Consider the following 20,416-nt stretch of genomic DNA (forward strand, 5'->3'; position numbering starts at 1 on the left):
GGAGGCAGATTGGCTGGTGTACCACACACTAACAACCTATCTGGCATCGAAGCCGAGAAATGATGGTCTTGGTGCTCTGAGTTGTACGAACGGTTCAAAGGAGATCAAAGTTACATGGGCCCCACAATGAGCTCAGAGTTTTATGAATGGTTCAAAGGAGATCAAAGTTACATGGGGCCCACAATGATGTATTTATCATATCTACACTGTTCATCCTTTTGGAGAGATCATCTTAGATCTTGATCCCAAAAATGAGTAATTTCCAAGGCTCAAGTGGACCACGCCACAAATAGCACCGGGGACAATGATTCTCATTGTTACAACATTCTTAGGGCCCACCGTAACGTTTACTTTCTATCGAATTTGTTCATAAGTTCAAATGGACCTTGATGAAGAGAAAAAAACAAATATAATATTAATCTAAAATTTTTATGACCCCAAAAGGGTTTCAACGGCAGACGTTCAATTCTCCACTGCTTTTTACAGGATGGGCTAGTTGATTTTTGGATATCTTATTTTTTAGCTCAAGCCTTACAGCAATCTCACCTAGTGAACGGACAGTTTGGATATAACTCATACCTCGTGATGTACCCACGGAAGGACACACCAGCCACATCGGTTGTGTGGTACAGCAGCCAATCCGCTTGAGATGTGGGCCAACACGGTTTCATTTAAGTTAGACTTTTCATGTCTTATCAGTAACCTCGTAGGAATGGATGCTGAACAGGGAAACCAATTAGCTACTGACAGGTTGAGTAGCATGACTCGCTACTGAAGTGGCATTAGTAAGTTCCGTACACTGATCATGATGCGTGTTTTGTATCCACAGAGTGATGCCCACCCTTAAAAACTTCTATGAACCGCAGAAGTTTTCGATCATGATAATATTTGTATTCTCCATTGGTTCATGTTTGTGTTAGCTCATGATCGGGTTCTATCTTATAAAAACATCATGGTACCCCTAGGAAGGTTTCAACCATGGGTGTTACTCTTTACCACTGTTTTCTAGTGGAGTCCACTTGAGCTTTGAATCACTCGAGCTTCCCTTCATTCGCTTGGCGGGAGCCGCACAGCACATGGCTGGAAGTCAGAAGGCCACCTAACCCTTCGCTCCAAGGGATCATAGGATGAAAAGCGCCTTCTAAATAACTCGAAGGGGCTTATGCATTTGCATGACCCTGCAGATTTGGCCGACACATTCTTTGGCTCATACCCTGATATGATTTCTCCAAATGGGTGATGGTATGGATACAATACATGCGTCACGATAGGGCTCACAGAGTAACTAGTCTGGCCACAGTACCTGTTGGTAGCTAATCTGCGGAAGCCGATTGGCAGTGCAACTCATGAGACGCGAAAATAAAACATTCAAAAATAAGTTGACAACCGTGTAAAAGGTAACGGGGGATTGAACGTCTATCATTGAAACCCTATCACACAAATTTAGAAACAATATGATATTTGTTTTTCCTCATTACACAGATTTTTGTGACCTTAAGAGTAGAAGGGATGTAAAATAAACGTTACGTAGCCTTATGAATATTTTAATGGTGAGAATCATTGTCCCACTGATATTTGTGGTGTGGTCTAATTAAGCTTTAGATATAATTTATTTTTGAGATCAATATCTAAAATGATCTGACAAAATGTATGAACGGTGTGGATACGATAAATACATCATTGCGTGGTGCACCAGCCGATTCCTACTGGAACGACACGTACCCGGGAAGAATATTTGGGAAAATATGACCCTCAGGAAATTATCGGGTACATATCCCCATGAAAAGAAACTTCTAACTGTTAATTTTTGAATTTCCATTTCGTCAGAATCGTACAAAACCTCTGCCTCTTTCCGTTTTCTCTCCCCTCTCTCGTGATTACAAATCATGGCACCTCCTCCGTCTCTCCACGCATTTCTTTTCGCTTCTTCTCCTTTTCTTCTTCCTCTCCTCTCCCATGGAGATCGTTTCTAGGGTTATGAAGCGAAAGATGTCGCTGTCCTCCTCTTCATCCAAGATCTGCTTCAATCCCGACTGCAAAGAGGCGAAATCAGAGCCTTCTACAAAGGGATGGTGTCTTTATGCTGGCAATTTCACTGAGCTATATGATCAATGCGGGTAGCCTCTCTATTTCTCGTGATTCTTTGATTTTCTTTCGTAAGGGCATTTTATTACTCCTCCTTAAAAGGAAATCGAAGAGAGAGATATTCGAAAAGAGGGTTTTCCGGCCGGTCTTAATCACAATGAAGATTTTGGTCCTGATTGAGATGATGGGAGGCGTCGAGGGTTTCAGCTCCTGATTCGATTGCGGGAGTGGATGGAGATTATGGCCCTGATTGAGATGATGAAAGGCGTCGAGGGTTTCAGCTCCCGATTCGATTGCGGGAGTGGATGGAGATTATGGCCCTGATTGAGATGATGAGAGGCGTCAAGGTGTTTTTCTTGCGAGAGTGGATGAAGATTATGACCCTGATTGAGATGATGAGAGGCGTCAAGGTGTTTTGCTTGCGAGAGTGGATGGAGATTATGACCCTGATTGAGATGATGAGAGGCGTTGAGGGTTTCGGCTCCCAATTTGATCGCAAGAGTGGATGGAGATTACGGCCCTGATTGAGATGATGATAGGCATTGAGGGTTTTGTCTCCTGATTCAATTGTGAGAGTGGATGAAGATTATGGCCCTGATTTGATCGTGAGGGTTGCACCCCTTTGATTTTTGCATCGGTTATGACCCTGAACTGAGAGGTGGCAGCCGCAGCAGAACCCCTCGTCACATTTGATCGCAATGGGTGGTATAGATGATGAAGGGTTTTGGTTCTTTGACAGCAACAACACCCGGGGTTGGCGTCGGTTTTCGATTCCGGCTACGGAGTGAGGCAGCGATGCAGGGTGTGGGTGTGTGATGGAGATCGTCCTCCACTCTGGTACCAGTGAAGTTTGGAGGGCGTTAGACAGCCGTTTAGCAACGAATCTCTAGCAGGAGGATTTTTCAACCAGATGGGTATGGGTTTTGCATGGCTTGTGGGACAGGATCATATCTGGATAATTAACTGCCTTTGTCGTTGAAATATGTTGATTGTTGGTGGTTGTTGCTTATGCTTTCTGATGTTGAATGTGTTAGGCATCTCCTCATCAATTGCTCCTATGTTTTTGGTTGTACGAGGATGGTATTTGGATTAGTTTAATGTGGCTTGGTTGATGCTAATATTCGACAACTTTTTGAGGCCTGGAGACTAAGAGTCCATTTGGTTGAAAAGGAAAAGTTTTATGGAGCCTTGCTTTGTTGCGATCATTTGGGCTATTTGGAAGGAAAGAAACAAACACACTTTCAACAATATTAGTGAATTGTCTTCCTCTGTCATTTTTAGAGTTGAAAGTCTTATTAGCTCCTTCTGGGCAGAGGCTTCAAATTGCTTTTCTTCCGTTAACTCTTGAGTTGGTCCCAAGGTGTTCCAAAACGGTAACGGTGGTCGTAATGGCCACCACCGTTACCGTTATGATACAGGCCATAACGGCCGTTACGGCCCTTGTATCGGCCATTATGGCTCTCTTTAAAATTTAAAAAAAATAATAAAAAATAAAAAATAAAAACTATTACAGGACTGTTATAGCCCATTTCTCTGTAACGGCTGTTATGTAACTGATTTTGAATACCATGGTTGGTCCCATATATAGTTTTAATGGTCGGTTCTTATTTGTAATTCCTTCGGACAATTCTTTAAATAATGCATTAATTAAATTTTTTACTTTTTATTTTTTTTACAAAGAAGAAATAAAAACAAAAAAAGTATTGCATCTTCTTGTTAGTTGTTCCAAGTAATAGCTAATAGCTAATAACTTGTATGATCATCTTGAAAAAAATATTATATAAAATTTTGAGATGATTTTTATTATTTTTATTTTTATAGAGATGCAAACTGTTGAGATGATTCAACCCGTTTCATGTGATCCAAACCTTTGACATGCTTGGCCCATTTAAGTGGATCAAAACCTTTTACATACTTGGTTCATTGGTCATCTACAGTTGTCTTGTTTTCAATTATCTAACCTTTCATATTACTCGATTATGCACTTATAATAAAATTTCAGTTGTCTCTCTCTCTCTCCCTCTAAAAAAAGAAAGAAAGAATGAAGGAATGTAAATTGAAATGAGCCATAACTAAATTCTTTCGTTTGTTTTAAGCTTTAATGAGGCAAAAAATACAAAACGAAAACAAGAAATAAGAAGAACATAAAAATAAAATGAAAAAGAAGAAGAAGAAAAGAAAAATAAAAATAAAAATGAAGTAAGCCTTTTGGAACCTTCAACTTAGATCTAAGGATTCGAAAGATATGAGGCTTCACTTCCCAAAAACACGAGTAAGGTATTAACCATATTGTAGCAAAATTAGAAGGGCAAGGAGTATAGAAGAGAGAAAAAAAAAAGACTTGAAAAAGGAACAAGAAGATTGAGCAATCTAAGACAGGATTATAGTCTAATGCCGTTACCATTGTTATTTGTCTTTAGTATGAAGTGAGCCTTTTGGAACCTTCAACTATTGACCAAGGTGATAAGAAGGAAGGGAAAAAAAAAAAAACATTGAGAAGAGAGAGAGAGAGAGAGAGAGAGAGAGAGAGAGAGAGAGAGAGCTTGCTCGCCGTAATCTGGGGCAAGGGTATTCCCTATGTCGTTACCATTGCAGTTTTAAGCCTTAGTGGGAAGTGAGCCTTTTGGATCTTCCTCTATTGCAAAGTGTGATGGAATTAAAAAAAGGGTGTAAAAGTAAAGAAATGAAAAGAATGAAAATAGAAGTACACTAATATTAAAAGACCCTTAAGTGTTTCTGGGAAAGTTTTTTAATCCTCACAATACAGAAATCGTAACCTCAATTGCATTCTCTCACTGACGAAGGGGATGGGATAAGGTCCTATGAGCGTGCACACGACTTCCTTTCTATTGGACTATTTCTAATAGGCAAAATCACACACTACTTTACACAAGGGTGATTTAATGGTAGAATCAAAGTTAGGATTAAGACAAATAAGAATGATAAGGCTCTAACTTAAAGACGATGGTAGACTCGAATAGAAGGACACCACGTGGATTAGGAAGTTACTCCGAAAAAGTTTTTCTCATTGAAAATTTTGGGGCATGATTTAAAATAGTCAAATATTGAGCATCATCAACAAACTACAAAAGGATTCCGCGCTAGAATAACTGGGGAAATTTGAAGAATTAAAAAATAAATTGATAAGAAAAGACTACTAAAAGATGATCAATAAAATCAATATATCAAATCCTTTGATCCTTATATTCCAATCTAAACTTCTATACTCAAAGTGATTAGGGGAATTAAATAGTAAAATATTAGAATTCCTTGAGGAGGTAATTAAGAGGATTGAGGTATCTATTAATCATGGATTAAATGTTTAGTCAAACCTTGCTAGTAGCGGTAAGCATTAACGTCAGAATTTTATGCAAGGGTTGATGATACCATGTAAGTTTCTTAAGTTTTAAAGCATCATTGCCTTCTATAAAAATTGTTTACTCCAATGATCATCGTAAAATGTCAAAACAAAGAAGAAAATGTTGAATGCCCAAATTTCAAAAAGAATTCATTGGATTTTCCTATAAAAAAAGAAGAAGAAAAAAAAACACATACTTCAAACGCGAAAAAAAATTAAAAAGAGTTGAAAAAAATAATAAAGGGATTGGAATACTATTCAAAGAAAATTTGTAATATGGGCCTAGGTTATTGAGAATGACGAAGAAAATCTGTAATATGGGCCTCGGTTATTGAGAATAACGAAGTGATTGATGAGAAAATGATTTACTCTCCCCATAAGCTAGCATATTCAAATAAGAACATCACATTCTCTCATTTGCCCCTCTTATTTAGTGCCCCATGTAGAAGATTCTTTTTAATCTCTTTTAGATTTGTTCAGACCTAAAATTGTTGAAAGGAAAGGTAAACTTCTTTCGCTGAAAGGCTTATTCTTGTAAAGCTTGTTCTTGCTAACATTCCCATTTATAATTTTATGGTCATCTGTATTTCGGCATTAATTATCAACACCATGGAGAAAATTGTGAGAAATCTCTTATGGCCAACATACGAACTCAAAAGCAAAGCAAGCCTTATGAATTGGGATATATGGTTGGCACTTGGTAGCCAAAATTGGTCTAAACATGGCAAGCAGTCTTTCAGGTTTTCCTCTTTTCCTTTTCTAGTCATTCTTAGTTCCTTAGTCCAGCCTTAAATCTATAATCTTTTCTATCCTTTTTCCCCTTGTCTAACAGAAGATGTTCAAATGTTTAAAGGTTCTTCTCCAGCATACTTGATTTCCTACTGTTTGTAAATCTAAGAAGGCCCAAGTTATAATGATGAAACGTGTCATGGGATTATGTTGGTTGTCTATTTGGCCTACGTTCTTTAGATAAATGGTAGGTGCAATAGATAAATGGTAGGTGAAATAAGGCGGATTTATTTAGCAGTCCTGTGAGCAAATTCTTTAGCTTTTAGGTAAGCCTTATGCAGCATTTGAAGAAGTATTTTCTAGCCCGCATTCTTTAGGTAAATCGTAGGTGCAATAAGGTGGTGGATTCATTCAACAGTCTTGCGCTTTTAGGTGAGAAGCAGCTGTAGGTTTGGGATTTAGTTAGAAAATAGCTGGTTTAAGAGATGATTCCTTAGGTAGAGCTTGATTAACCAAATGGATTACGCTAGATGGGGGGCACAGGGGCAATGGGTTGGGGTTTGTTCGCTGTGTTCATTTTTTTATTTTTATTTTGTCCCTTCCTAATCTTAGGAGCTTTAATCCCCAGATTTAGTGTCTCGTTAGAATTTTTGAAAGTATGGTCATCCAAAAGTAAAAAATCTTCTTATAGCTAGCACTACCAATGACATCTATTTTGGTGTAGATGGGCAAAAATCTTCATCCTAAGAGAAAATGCAAGCTGAACTCTATGTTCTAAACACCACTCCACACCCAACGTCTTATGTAGTCGTTTCTCATTACAAAATGTTTTTCTTCCTTTGTTTTTAATATGGCTATGCATAGTACTCAAAACTAGATGTTTCATATTCAGATCCTTCAAATATCTAGGGTTTCCCATGTCGAGCATGCCACGACACGAGCATGGGGAATCTATGCTCAAGACATGAGCATGGGGAATCTATGTTGTCTTAAGGCTTTTCCATAACTTAACCCTTAATAAAGGTTAGATATAAACCAAATGGCCACAACTTAATCTAGGAAACAATTTTAACTAAAATCCAAAATTGGATGATCCAAAATGTGTAACTTTCATGGGATCTTGCAGTCTATGTTTCTTAAGTAGGGATACTAAACTCATAGGGAAGCTCGAAGAGCTTTGTCTGCTAGAGAGAGTGGAGAAGCGACTCGTCATAGAAGCTTCGATTCCTGGACGAAGCCACGAAGCCAAGCCTAAAAGATCGACTTGGCGCAGGAGGTCAAGCATTCTGGGCTGGAAGGTTTTAGACTATCTTTACTCCCAAATCAGAGGTATACAGACAATTGGACACAACTATAGATGTGATGTTTTATATTTTTTATACCAGAAATTCCTATTTTTTAATTTTCTATTCTTGATTTCCTTCTAATATAAAATATTAATTCCCCTATTGATGTGTTTATTTGACGCCTGTGTTTATAGATATGGGGTTTTTTCTAAACTTGACTCATTTGTTGTGGAGCATGAAGTATGCCTCTTCATTAGCAGCTATGCCATTAATTGTTGGGACTTAAACTGGCTGAGGTAGCGATTCAATTCCACACTATATACGAGAAAAAAAAGCTTTTGAATGCCAACAAACCACAAATTCCAACACCAATCAGCCCTTAAGGTCTCCTAAATTAACTAACCCTTAAGCCATGTTTAATATGAACCGTAGATTGGCTTCTAACTTCAACCCTTAAAGAAGTGGCCCTCCTAATTATATAACTTGACTTCATTTGACCTGATCAAGTTCATCATATTTCGAGTTTTGCAAATGAAATGACATTTTTGTACCACACCGGGATGATATGTAGCACATTGAGTTCATTGCATTTTCCAATTGGCTATGACACCTTCATGTGAAGCGCTTGAAAAGTTAGCTAATGTGATTATAATAAACTTGCATAAATTACACTTGGTCAAAATCTTAAGCTATGGTAGACTAACATATTGTATTGACCAACATCATGGGACATCATGCAAATTGAATACAGTAAGCATTGTTGAATTTGATGTGGTCTCAATATTAACTATCTTCAATTTTACATTGAAATTGCTTATATGAAATTGCAATGCGTCTTAAATTTTCAATTTTTGTAAATAGTTTGGCAAAGTCATATGAAGCTCCAATGATATACTCGCTAATCGAGTTGATTATTGGTAGTTCTTATTTCAGTGGCTCATATTTTACTTTAACAAAGTGTCATTCTTATGAATGAGCATATTAGGTCGGGTCCTAGAAGATTGTTGGTAATTCTTATTTCAGTGGCTCATATTTTACCTTAACAAAGCGCCATTCTTATGAATGGGCATATTAGGTTGGGTCCTAGAAGATTGTTCGTAATTCTTATTTCAGTGGCTCATATTTTACTTTAACAAAGCGCCATTTTTATGAATGGGCATATTAGGTCGGGTCCTAGAAGATTGTTGGTAATTCTTATTTCAATGGCTCATATGTTACTTTAACAAAGCGCCATTCTTATGAATGGGCATATTAGGTCGGGACCTAGAGTACTTGTACCCTTTTACTTTGAAGTTTCATTCTTTTAGGGCTTGGACCTGGATTTGATTGCATGTGGGTACCCACCAAGGTAACCACTGATCTTCCAACCATGGTTTCTAGTTGCAAGGTTGAGTATGGACAATTACATGGTCAATACCAACCGGTAGATGGTAGATTACAAACATGTGTACCTCTTTGCCACATGCATGGTGTGTAAATGGGCTACCTTAAGTGCATGTGGCTTACCAATCCTATTTAAAAATATAATTAACCTTGTCACAAACTAGGCATGACTAGGTTCGGAACTTGGAATATGAGTAATGTCAATGTTACCCTCCTATGTGGCTACCTTAGCCAGGCCCATTAAAACTATTTATTAAAATCAGATAAATTGGCTGGTCTTTGTTCTTGGTTAATGTGGGAAGGCTCCACCCATAAGAGACAATGTCAATCCCAATCACAAAGAACATTCTTTGTAATGTTGCTTCCATCCACAGTTTTTTTTTTTTTTTTTTTGGGGGGGGGGGGGCTGTCATATGTCTAGGTGGTAGATGCTGACCCAACTGCTTGAACTTGTTAGTTTTGTTATGTTATGTACTATGTTGAACGCATTGATATTTCCAAGACTAAAAGGTTTTTTAAGTTGTTTCTTACTCAAATTAAACGTGAATTTTTCTACCTCAAGTGTATATCTAGTTTGTAATTAAAAAATAAGTTTTCTCTGAGAAATCCCCAAATTACCAAGAATCACTAAATTAGGCTAGTTACATGTTTGATTTTGTGTTTGGATATAATGATTGCAACCAATTTGTGAGAAATTAGGAAATTTTTGTTTTTATTTTTTCAATTTTCCATAACTTAGCCCATCTCCCCTGAGTCTCAAAATCGAAACTCCAAATTCATGATTTTTCATGCAAAACATGAAGAATCATAGATTTGTAACAATAGATTTGTAACAATTTGACACTAATTTAACATGACTTAAAACCAAAAAAAGATTGAAAATCGAAAAGGTTCATCAAATCAATCTGGTGGGATATATATCAACTGTGCGTTTCGTATCGCATACGTGGGGATACAAGATATATCATGGGATGCATGCATGGGATACAAGATATATCGTGGGATATATTAGCCGATATTGTTGATAATGAAAACACTTTTAAATTCATGAAGGTCTAAAAAGGAGATATGATTTTTATGAAACTGTCACTATTGAGTTTTTAATATGAAGTAGTATATAACCATGACACCCTTCGTGAGTCCATAAGCCTGATTTTTTATTGATAATATATTGACAGTCAAACCTACTTGATGGAGAACTTTTGTATTCCATTGGTCTACACATGCAATGCCTTATAGACGACATGCCTTATCCATGCATGGGCATTACAAACCTTTTGGAGAACTTTCTTTAAATGGCTGTCAACAGGTTGGATTCGGGTCAGTTGCTAGTTCCCGTGCCTAGCCAACCGGAACTGGTTTTTACTAGGCCCTAATCTAGTTCATCAAATCGAGTTTAGGTACCCCTCAGGATACCCATTAGAATGAATATCTTGACGGTCAAACCTTAGTTGATGGATAGCTTTTATATTCCATTGGTCTACATATGCAATGCCTTGAAGATGACATATGCCTTATTGACGCGTGGGCTTAGCAAAACCTCTTCAAGAACCTTGTTGAAAGGGCTAACAACAGGTTGGGTTTGGGTCAGTTCCTAGTTCCCATGCCTTAAGCTAACCAGGATTGATTCTTGTTGGGTTCAAGTCTAGTTTTGTAGACGACACAAACCTTATATACGCATGGACTTAGCAAACCTCTTGGAGAATGTTGTTTATGAGGCTTTCAACAGATTAGATTCGAGTCAATTCCTAGACCCATATGTGAACTGAGCTAACTAGATTCGGTTCTTGTAGAAATAAGATCTAGTTTTGAAGACCCAGACCCAGATCCGATCGATTTTGCATACCTGTTAGGTCTTTGCATCTTGGGAACATGAAGGTGGATCAGTAAAACTATCGTTTTTGAGTGCACTAGGAGCTGTTGGAGCTGTCAGTGAGGGAAACTTCATTTTGTGTTATTGGCTGGCTCAGGTCCATCCCTAAAAGAAGCTGAATATTTATCAGTTGCAACCTTTAGGTGTTTGTTGCTAATATAGATGTATTGAAGCATCCTCTTGCTAAACCATGGGAGTCAGTTTGGTTCCCATAGTTCAACAGAGTGGCTGCTACTCGCATTTGTTGCTGCTTGTACTTTGTTTGGAAAGAACATTCTGCCAAGAGCTGCAGCTCTTCTAGATGTTTCCCCGTTACTAATGTCATCAGAATTTCGGGACCTCAGTTGTTTGTCAAGTTCTCTTGGTTCTCCTTGTATGGATTTTTTTTTTTGTTTACTTAGTGAACATGTTACTTTTCCTATGTTATCGCTCTTGTTATGGATAATACTGACATGTTAATGATAGATAGGATGTTGATATTGTTGTTTATTGTTTGATGTCCATTTTCTATCAATGCTATTTCTTCTTGTTTTTTTTTTTTGTTTTTTTTAATTTATTTGTGAATATGACTACTTCATACTCATTGAAGTGGTGAACAGTTGCCCGGAGATTAGGATGCATCATTGATTGGATCTGGGAAATACGTAGTGTGTTGAGAATTAATTTTATGCATATTATATGTGGTGCCAATGAGGTTGAGTTCACTCTAACTGAAAAGCAGAATATGTAGGCAATTTCTTTGTTCCAGGCATAATGCAATTCTATTTGCTATTTTACAAAATTTGCCTTTTAACAGAAGAAATAGGATGCTATCTGCATAATTAGGTAGAGAAAAGGCATGCAATAGAAATCTGTCATTGTTAGCCCTTCATACAAGGCTTGTTGTTTTCCTGCTTCGTAGTCCACTTTTAGTTGCAAGATCCTTCTAACCAGGTGACGCTCCTGCTTTGAAGCACTCTCTGGACTCATGCTTTAGCTTTCTAATTGTTTTTTAACTTGCTAAAATCTTGAAAGAGACGCTTCCTGCTCTTGCACCCAACTTGTTGTCGCTTTGCCCCATGCTTCGTTGATGTATATGTTTTATCCACGCTGTCCATTCATTTTGGTCAAATCATTTTAGCGCATGAGTCCAAAAATGAGGCAGATCCAAAACCTTTGTTGTCCACAATAAATTTTCAATTGTAGGTGTTCAAAAATCCATTGTTTTCTGTGGTGTGGTTCACTTGAACTTTGGATCTGCCTCATATTTGGGCGCATGCCCTAAAATGATCTTTAAAAAATGAATGGATGGCATGGATATAACACATACATCATGGTGGGGCCACCTGTTACGAGATTTTAGTTTTGCTTGGTTTTCGAGTTCAAATTTTGACTCTATTGCAAACAGCAAGAACTTGTTAGAATTATAATTTTACCACCATTTACATGCATTTATACAAAACCAAACAGGACCTTAGTGTGCTTTCCTGGTAATGGGTTGGGGGGTTTGTGTTAGTTTCCAGTGTAACCATGCTGTTTCAGTTTCTGTATCCTTTTTTTTTTTTTTTCTTTCCCTTCCGAGTTTACCATTCATCAGGGGGGAAAAAAAGAAAAAGAAAGAGAGAGTGAAAGAAAGAAAGAAAATGGTTACCCAAACAATGGTCATTGCAGAATTGAAAACATGGCTTCTCCTAGGGGTGTATTTGTTTGCATCAAATGTCATGAAATTCTGCACCAAATTAGACTGATTAGTCATTGAATATAATGAGATTTCTGATTTGGTGCAACCAAACACACCTTAAACAATGGTCACTACATAATAGAAAATTTTATATCTGCCATTAAATGTTATAAAATAGAATGAACATTTCAGGCACTTCTTTCTGCTGTTGTTTCAGTCTTTGAACCACTCATCATGACGGTTGTTGCTGGTACGTAGTGGTAGACATTATTTTTCTTCTTAGTCCAGATCCTTATACTAGGCCTTGTTGACAACAACTACTCGAAATGCAATGAACAGATTTTGACTCTTACATGGCTATGACATTCTAATATTCCTTTTCTCTTTAGATTTCTTAATTCTACTTTCAGAAGATGTTTTCAGCTTGATCTTTTAAAAGAAGAAGAAGAAGATGTCACCTTTACATTTATGAGGTAACTCCCCCGATGATGTTGATTTCTTATGGCCACAGGGAAGTCACATTTCTGGGGTGTGTTCATTGTTGTTTAAATATCTATACTGAGACTGGACGGTTGTCGGCTAGAAGACCGTATTTGCAGGTTTGTGCTCTATTTCTCTAGTCGGTAAGCCTTTTGAATTTGACATTTGTGTTGCGGTATGAGGAATAACATTATTGAGTATTTCATGACTCCCATTTTTTTATTTTTTTTTGGGCAAACCATTTGGTTGTTTGATTTGAGGTCCAGCAAACCATTTGTTTAATTGGTGTTGGGCCCATAGCTCCACTGGGGGGTTATTCATGTTGTGACCTTGAGGTTGTGGGTTCAATTCCAACTTATCGACCTATAATGAAAAGGTCGATATTTCTGAAATAGTTCTACACATGGATTCATTAATGCACATTGCTGTAAATTATGCCTTGTTTTATTTTCTTGTAGCATTATTCATCTAGGAAAGAGGTTAACAGTAAGCTCAGGTTAATTTTTCACTTTGTACAAGTGGGATCCCTTGGTTTATTGGTCCAAACTGTTGGTATGCCTGGATGGATCCACTTTGCGATGGCCCATGCAGCAAAAATCCCCCCATATGGGAAAATCCTAACCCTTCAATATGTGTCCAGCACGTGCTATTGAGAAAATAAGTGCAGCAACGATCCACATTCAGCCAAGACAAAAACCAGAGATCCAATGGATATGATCTTCCAATCTAGGGTATATTGGTTGTATAGACCATCCACATTGGAACCCATCAAATATATAGCTTTGGTAACTGAAACACAGGGCTTATGTAACATACAAGCCACCCATCTGTCAAAAGGGATCCTGAGATGGGCCATACAGGTCACAACTGGCCAGTGGAAGATCAGACCGAAATCAATCATCCAACTGTAGTGCGGCCTGTACAAATCCAATTGGATCACCAAAAGCGGCGATTTATTGGACTTTTTATGGCTATGTACAAACCATATGGGATGGTTGTAAGGCTTATTTGTGGAAGACTGTTGGACTTTTTATTTTTATTTTTAACGGTCTAATATTAATGCTAAAGAAGGATCCTTCAATTTGGTTACTTCTTCTTCATCATGCCTACAATTTCAAATTTGATAGTGCATCCAAATGGACCCTTGAATTTAGAATATATGTAGTCCAAAACTGGAAGCTAATCATGAACTTTCAACACCAAACTCAGGACCATGCAGCAGAGACAAACAAGAAAAAGAGACAGATATTCCATTCTGCTGAGCATTTGTGGCTATGTGATAACCCAGAACTACATTTTGTACCCCAAATCATATCCATTGCACATCAATTAGGATCTGAGACAAATGATATTATTTGACAGAAAGCATCCTGCCTACCTACATCTCTAGTTTCTACATACACCCAAACATATCCTTAATGTCTTTCTATTTAAATGGATACCTCGTTTTGTGCTCTATATGTATGAGTCGATATTTATGTAAGGATATGCTAAGTGTTTGTGTGTCTATTTATATGTATATTTAATGGAGGAGACATGGTGGGGATTGTTGTTTTCTCTGAGTCTCATGTATGCATTTTCTACATATTTTTCTTAGCTTGACATTGCTCGTACTATTATGCATCTCTTGTCAGGTTTTGGTTCTATCCTTCATAAATTCAAGATATCAGAGGAGCAGAGAAAATATTTTATTGATAACCCAGAGCCCCTGGTAGCATTTGCTCTCCGTTGCAGGATGTAATCTTCACCTGCAGTAAGGTCCCATTCCGCTCTTTATTATCCTCTGTGTTTTCATTTGTGAACTGAATCATGTGATAGTTGTCATTACAGACTCAACTTGTTTCCTGATTTCTGAGTACAATTTAGCCAAGTCAATTGCAAGCTCACCAAAAAATATAAAAATTGATCCACAGGGCCCTTTTTGTATAAGATTTGAGTTCAGGCCGGTAATTGGAGCTCGTCGAAACCAGGCTGACTTAGCTGAGTCAGCGAGGCAATTAGTGAATTTTAAAATTGCCACATTAGATCTGATTATGGAAACAAATTTTAGCATATAGCTGGAGCTTCGGATCTTTGTGCATCTTGCAAACTGTCAGACCATGTTGAATGCATTCAAGGCTGGTGGGAATTTCCATTCAAGGATGGCAATGAATATGTACCCACATATTCGTCAGGTTGTAGAGGGAAAAAGGGTGCTGATTGAATGGTACCCTCAACCCAGGGAAGACAAACCTCCAGTTCCTCTATTAAAAAAAGGTAATTATACAGTAAACTTCTCATTGCACTGATCTTATGAAAAGGAAAAAAAAAGACAATGAAACTAGGAATGTAGAGTTAATATGAAAGAATGAGACAATCATGAACAGTGCCTCATGAATTAGAACAAAAGTGATGAGGAAGTAACTCTGAAATTGTAGTACTAGTTATCGGTCTCTTAAGTCCAACTTCAAGCAAGATAGTTGCAATCTGGAGCCACACTGCATATGGGAACATATTTTAACTAGTTTATGCTTAACTTGTTTCTTGGTAATGATTTTTTTTCTTCTTTTTTAATTATATATGCGTGCTTATTTCAGGATGCCTTTGCTTTTGAGAGATGAAAAGCGAAAATGCTCAACTTCACTATTGCATATGGGAAAACTCTTGTTGGCTGGCCCATGATTGGAAGGTATGAATACTCTTATCAATTATTGTAATGGGGGTAGATGAACATGTGGCTGCCAATGAATGCGGTTTGATGCAGCATTGCCACTTTCAGGTAATCAATTGTTTGTCAAAGCAACTACTTACAGTTCCTGTTGTTTTTCACTTTTCTTTTTCTTTTTCTTTTTCTTTTTATTTTCTAGTGACTCTACCAAAGAGCATGAAGGCAAATGGGGTATGAAATAATTAACAAAGGTAAGGAAACCACTTCACTTTTGACCTTTGATTGCTATTTATTTTCCTAGTTAAAATTGTACCTTGCATTAGGAAGGAACATGCCAGATTGGCCTCTGGGTTTGAGTCCCAACCTGAATGGGTTGGACTTGGGCCTAATATAGACCCATTGATGGGCCTAGCTTTAATTTAAAATGGGTTGGCCTTGGGCCTAAGTCAGGTTGGCCTGCGTGTTAACAGACCCAACCTATTTTTGAGGTGGGTTCAAGCCAAACTTATTGGGTAGTGGGTTGGGCTTCGAGCTAGAAATTTGTCCATTTAAATAATGGGTTAGGCTGGGGTTGAACCTACCTACTGGGTTGAGCCAGATAACCCTACATAGGTTACTAATTGGTTGAGCTAGATAACCTGGCTTGCCTCGACCCAAAACCCAAAACAAAATAAAGAACAATAGTATGGATAAATTTATTGTCTGCACCCAAACTCAACATGATTTCTTCGGTCCAATTGATTGAACCTGAGCTCATTAAAATTGGGTCGGTTTCATAGGGTACCCATTGGCATCCCTATCAACTTTATCGCCCTGTGATAAATTGGGTCAGATTTGGATAAGAGGCCAATATCGACCCATTAAATTAATGGGTCGGTTGCTTTGATTTCAACCTAACCTAAACTGGCCCAAATTTTAATGGGCTAGGTTTAGAATTTGTCTGTTTAAATAATGGGTTACGCTTGGGTTGAACCCTACCTACCTACATAGGTTTTTAATGGGTTGAGCTAGATGAGCCAGCTTGACTCAACCTAAAGCCCAAAACAAAATAAAGAAGAAAAGTATGGATAAATTTATTGTTTGGACCCAACTCTCCCTGATTTATTGTTTGGTACCCATTGGCATCCCTATTGACTTTAATGTGACCTATGTGATAAACATGTCAAATTTGGATAAGTGGCCAGTTTTGACCTATTAAATTAGTGGGCCAACTCTTTTTTATTTCAACCTAACCTAAACTGGCCTGAATTTTAATGGGTGAGGGCTAGGTCCAAAATTCCAAGTGGATTCTTAAATGGGTCAGGTACGAGGCGTGCCTAGACACCTAACCCAACCCATCCCATTTGCAACACTACCTGTTGGGCTTTTGGGCTGGGCTTAGGCTTAAAATTCAAGCCTGTTTTTCAATCATGGCTGATTTGAACTATGTACAATACTATTGCCCCGAGTGGACTAATTAGGATTTGGAAGGGCAATTTTGTAACATATATATGGGCCTAAATGTTGGGTCTACGGTCTAATTTTTGGTGTTTCATCTAATGGTTGGTCATTGTGTGCCATGTAAAAAATCAAGGGTGGATGTCTCTCCCAACTCTTTCCATTGGTGTGCCCCACCTTAATTACAACCTAGTTTCTTTTTTCTCTTTGTTTAATGTGTGATTACACATCTGATGGTCGGAGTGGATCTCACATATACATCACTATGGGCCCCATAAAAAATCAAGGTTGGCATCCATAAAAATCCTTGTGAGGGTACAAGTCTGGTCTTCCTCATGTATAACTTATTATTTATCACGTGAATGGGACCTCCGGGATGTTCAATGGATTGAACCCACAATGAGCAACATTTTTCATGAAAATTATCCCTATCCACTCATCAAGTAGCCACAATTTTCTTCTATTATTTACCATTGGCTATACACTATTTTTATAGTATTGGTCACTTGATGAGTCGATAGGATGATGTTTGCACTAGGTGATCCTCATGGTGGGGCCAACTTATTAGAAGGTTTGGATTTCATAAGAACTTAACAGGTAGGAAATTATCCATTAGGTGGAGTGGTGGACCTGAAACTATGGTGCAATCTGTTGGACCCTAGACAATCTCTGTTTTTTTTTTTTTTTTTTCTAAATGCAACAGCGTACACAACTATGAGACAAATGCCCACCCTTGATTTCCTAGGGTCCCACCGTGATGTGTACTTGAAATCCGCTCCGACCATTCAATGTGTAATTCATAAGACTGAAAAATCAGGCCAACCTATGATTAAAGGTGGGCCACAACAAAGGAAAATTTGGGAGAGAAACTTCCACTCCAAACATTATATGAGAGACCAAAATGTAGGCCCGAGGCAAAAAACCGCAGGCTCATATGTGATTCAGGTGGGCCACACATACGGAAATAGTTTGGAGGGTGAGTGTTGTCCTGCATCCTCTCTTTGATTGTGTTCTCCACTTGAATGTGGAGGGTTATTTTTGGGACCTAGCATGGGGTAACTCGGGTGGCTTCACATGAACACCAGTGGGGCCCACCTGAGCACCCCCTGATCTCTCCCTCTTTCCCACCTTCCCCTAGCCGTCATTGTCGGTTCCTCTCTATAAATGCACCAGTTTGTCACTTAGCGTGAGTCATGAGTCGTCGAGTCGGGTGAGCCCCATCCATGATGGAGATAATTTTGAAGACTTGAAGCTCAATGACATTCCAAAAATATTCAAGATAAAGGTATATCAAGTAATGCCTTGGTTTACCCCAAAACCTATAACCCTTATAGCCCAAAATCCCATTGCTCTAGATGGCCCAATCTGGTAGTCTTTTTCCACACGCCAACTTCATCATTCCTTTTTCATAGCATGCCTAACATTGATGACATGTTCATCATATTCTGTCTAGCTATAATAGCATGCTTGATTGATAGCATGCTCACCTATGATAACGTGCCTATGGTTGTTTTGGATGTCTTTAAAGGAACACCTTGATAAGCCGTGTTTTACTCGCACGTTGTAGACTCACGAGCTGTGGTTTGTTCATACAAATAATTTATACTTTTTCAGGATGCGTTTAGTAGCAGGGTGCATGTAAGAGTTGTTGGAGCTTGCTATTCCTTCATTGTTATTGAGATGATTATACTTATATGTATATAATATGGAATAATGTCTATGGTTATTATAATGGCTGGAGTGAAATTCATATAATCATCATGGTGTGCTCTTTAAAAATCAAGGGTGAACTTCTCTTCCATCTCCTTTAAAAAAAATAAAATAAAATAAAGGTTGGCATCGGTAAAATTCCTTTCTAAGGTTTAAGTCCACTATTGGACCACAGGTTTCTACCTAATGGACAAGTTCTAATGGCTACACGGTTTTCTATTACTCATCAAGTGGCCACACATTGTTTTTTATAACTCATCAAATGTCTACACTTTTGTTTTGTTATTTATCAATGGCTATACACTATTTTCTACAGTAGGGTCACTTGATGAGTGGATAGGATGATGTTTGCACTAGGTGATCCTTGTGGTGGGGCCAACAATTTCACAAACACATAACAAGTTATCCACTGGGTAGACCTTAAACTGGTCCAACAGCTCGTGAGTGAAAAATCTACTGAGACCTCTTTTTAAACAGGAGCTATGGCAGCAACGCCCACTCTTTTTTCTTAGGGCCCAAAAATCTACTCAGACCATTCAATGTGTAATCATAATTTATGAAGACTGAAAATTTTACTTGTGATTGAAGTGGGCCACAACAAAGGAAAAAAAAGTTGGGAGAGAGACCACCCTTGATTTTTACAAGGCCCACCATGATGATTATATGATTATATGAGACACCAAAAATAGGCCTGATGCCAAAAACAGCAGGCCCATATTTGATTCAGATGGGCAACATCAATTGAAACAGTTTAGTGGGTGAGTGTTGCCCTGTATACTCTCCAAGTACATGGCCCACCTGATGGGGCTGATTTTTGGGACATTATACCTAGTGGTTGGGTTGGATTTCACGTAAGCACATCATGGCAGCTAGGATGGTCGCATCAGTGTAAAGGAGAGCTTCCCATAAGAAAATTATATGATACTCAAAAGATATTGAGAGCCTCCCATGAGAAAATTGGATGATAGGAATAATTATTTAAAATTATCGTACTTGAGCACGCCAGTGGATACACCTAGCTTGAATTGCACATCATCAAAGTGTTGGGTCATGATTTTTATGATTTTCTTTTCCTATCCAACAGTGATGTTGCCGCCCTTAGTGCCTGCCCAATGCTTATCTTGTAATTGTTTTTCCTTTTACTTCCATGGCTTCATCTAAGAATGCGGCAGCTCTACAAAGAAGGGAGGCTTAGTTGGTGGACCCATAGAGGAAGTCCTTAGATTCATGAAAAATAGCCCTCTTTTGCACTAGCCTTCAATCACTCAAAAGTCCCATGCTTATGAAATAGTAGATTTCATGGAAAGATGTTGAAACCACGACACATCATACAGGACTTGGTGGGGATTGGTTGGGTCTCAAGATCCACAAATTCTGACGTATCAAATAATTACATCTCCAATAGAAACTTAGGCAGCATAATGGGCGGCTATTTGATACTTTGGTAGACAATGATGCTTGATACACAAGAACTTACAACATTGCACTTATGTAACTCATTGTTTCTAAGTCACAGAAAAAATCAGATTGGGTGAACAATACTAACAATTGACTCGTGGACACTTTCTTTCTTGAAATACCATTGGGTCATATTAAATTGACTGTTAGAATTACATTTCATTTGTTTTGAGATTCTGTAGCTCTTAACTTAATTTTGGGTGAAACACTCAAATCAGACCTAAGTCTCACATTGTGATTAATGAATGTGCCCACCCAATCGATGCATGAGGAATTTAAAAGGAAATTTTAAATTTCCTAAGGTAAGCAT

General features: G+C 38.1%; 1 long non-coding RNA gene across 7 annotated transcripts; it reads left to right on the forward strand.

Annotated features, from left to right (window-relative positions):
• Positions 1-1,910: 1,910 nt before the first annotated feature.
• Positions 1,911-18,850, forward strand: LOC131246120 (uncharacterized). Of its 7 annotated transcripts, none has more exons than XR_009171182.1 (7): positions 1,911-2,999; positions 12,886-12,973; positions 14,489-14,612; positions 14,768-15,110; positions 15,431-15,612; positions 15,701-15,752; positions 18,553-18,850. It is a non-coding gene; the product is annotated as an uncharacterized LOC131246120 (long non-coding RNA). The 7 variants fall into 7 exon arrangements; XR_009171185.1 differs by having other exon boundaries at positions 15,431-15,522; XR_009171181.1 differs by lacking the exon at positions 18,553-18,850 and having other exon boundaries at positions 15,701-16,282.
• The last annotated feature ends 1,566 nt before the right edge of the window (positions 18,851-20,416 follow it).

The sequence above is a fragment of the Magnolia sinica genome, chromosome 5, assembly GCF_029962835.1.
Source record: "Magnolia sinica isolate HGM2019 chromosome 5, MsV1, whole genome shotgun sequence".
Taxonomy (NCBI): domain Eukaryota; kingdom Viridiplantae; phylum Streptophyta; class Magnoliopsida; order Magnoliales; family Magnoliaceae; genus Magnolia; species Magnolia sinica.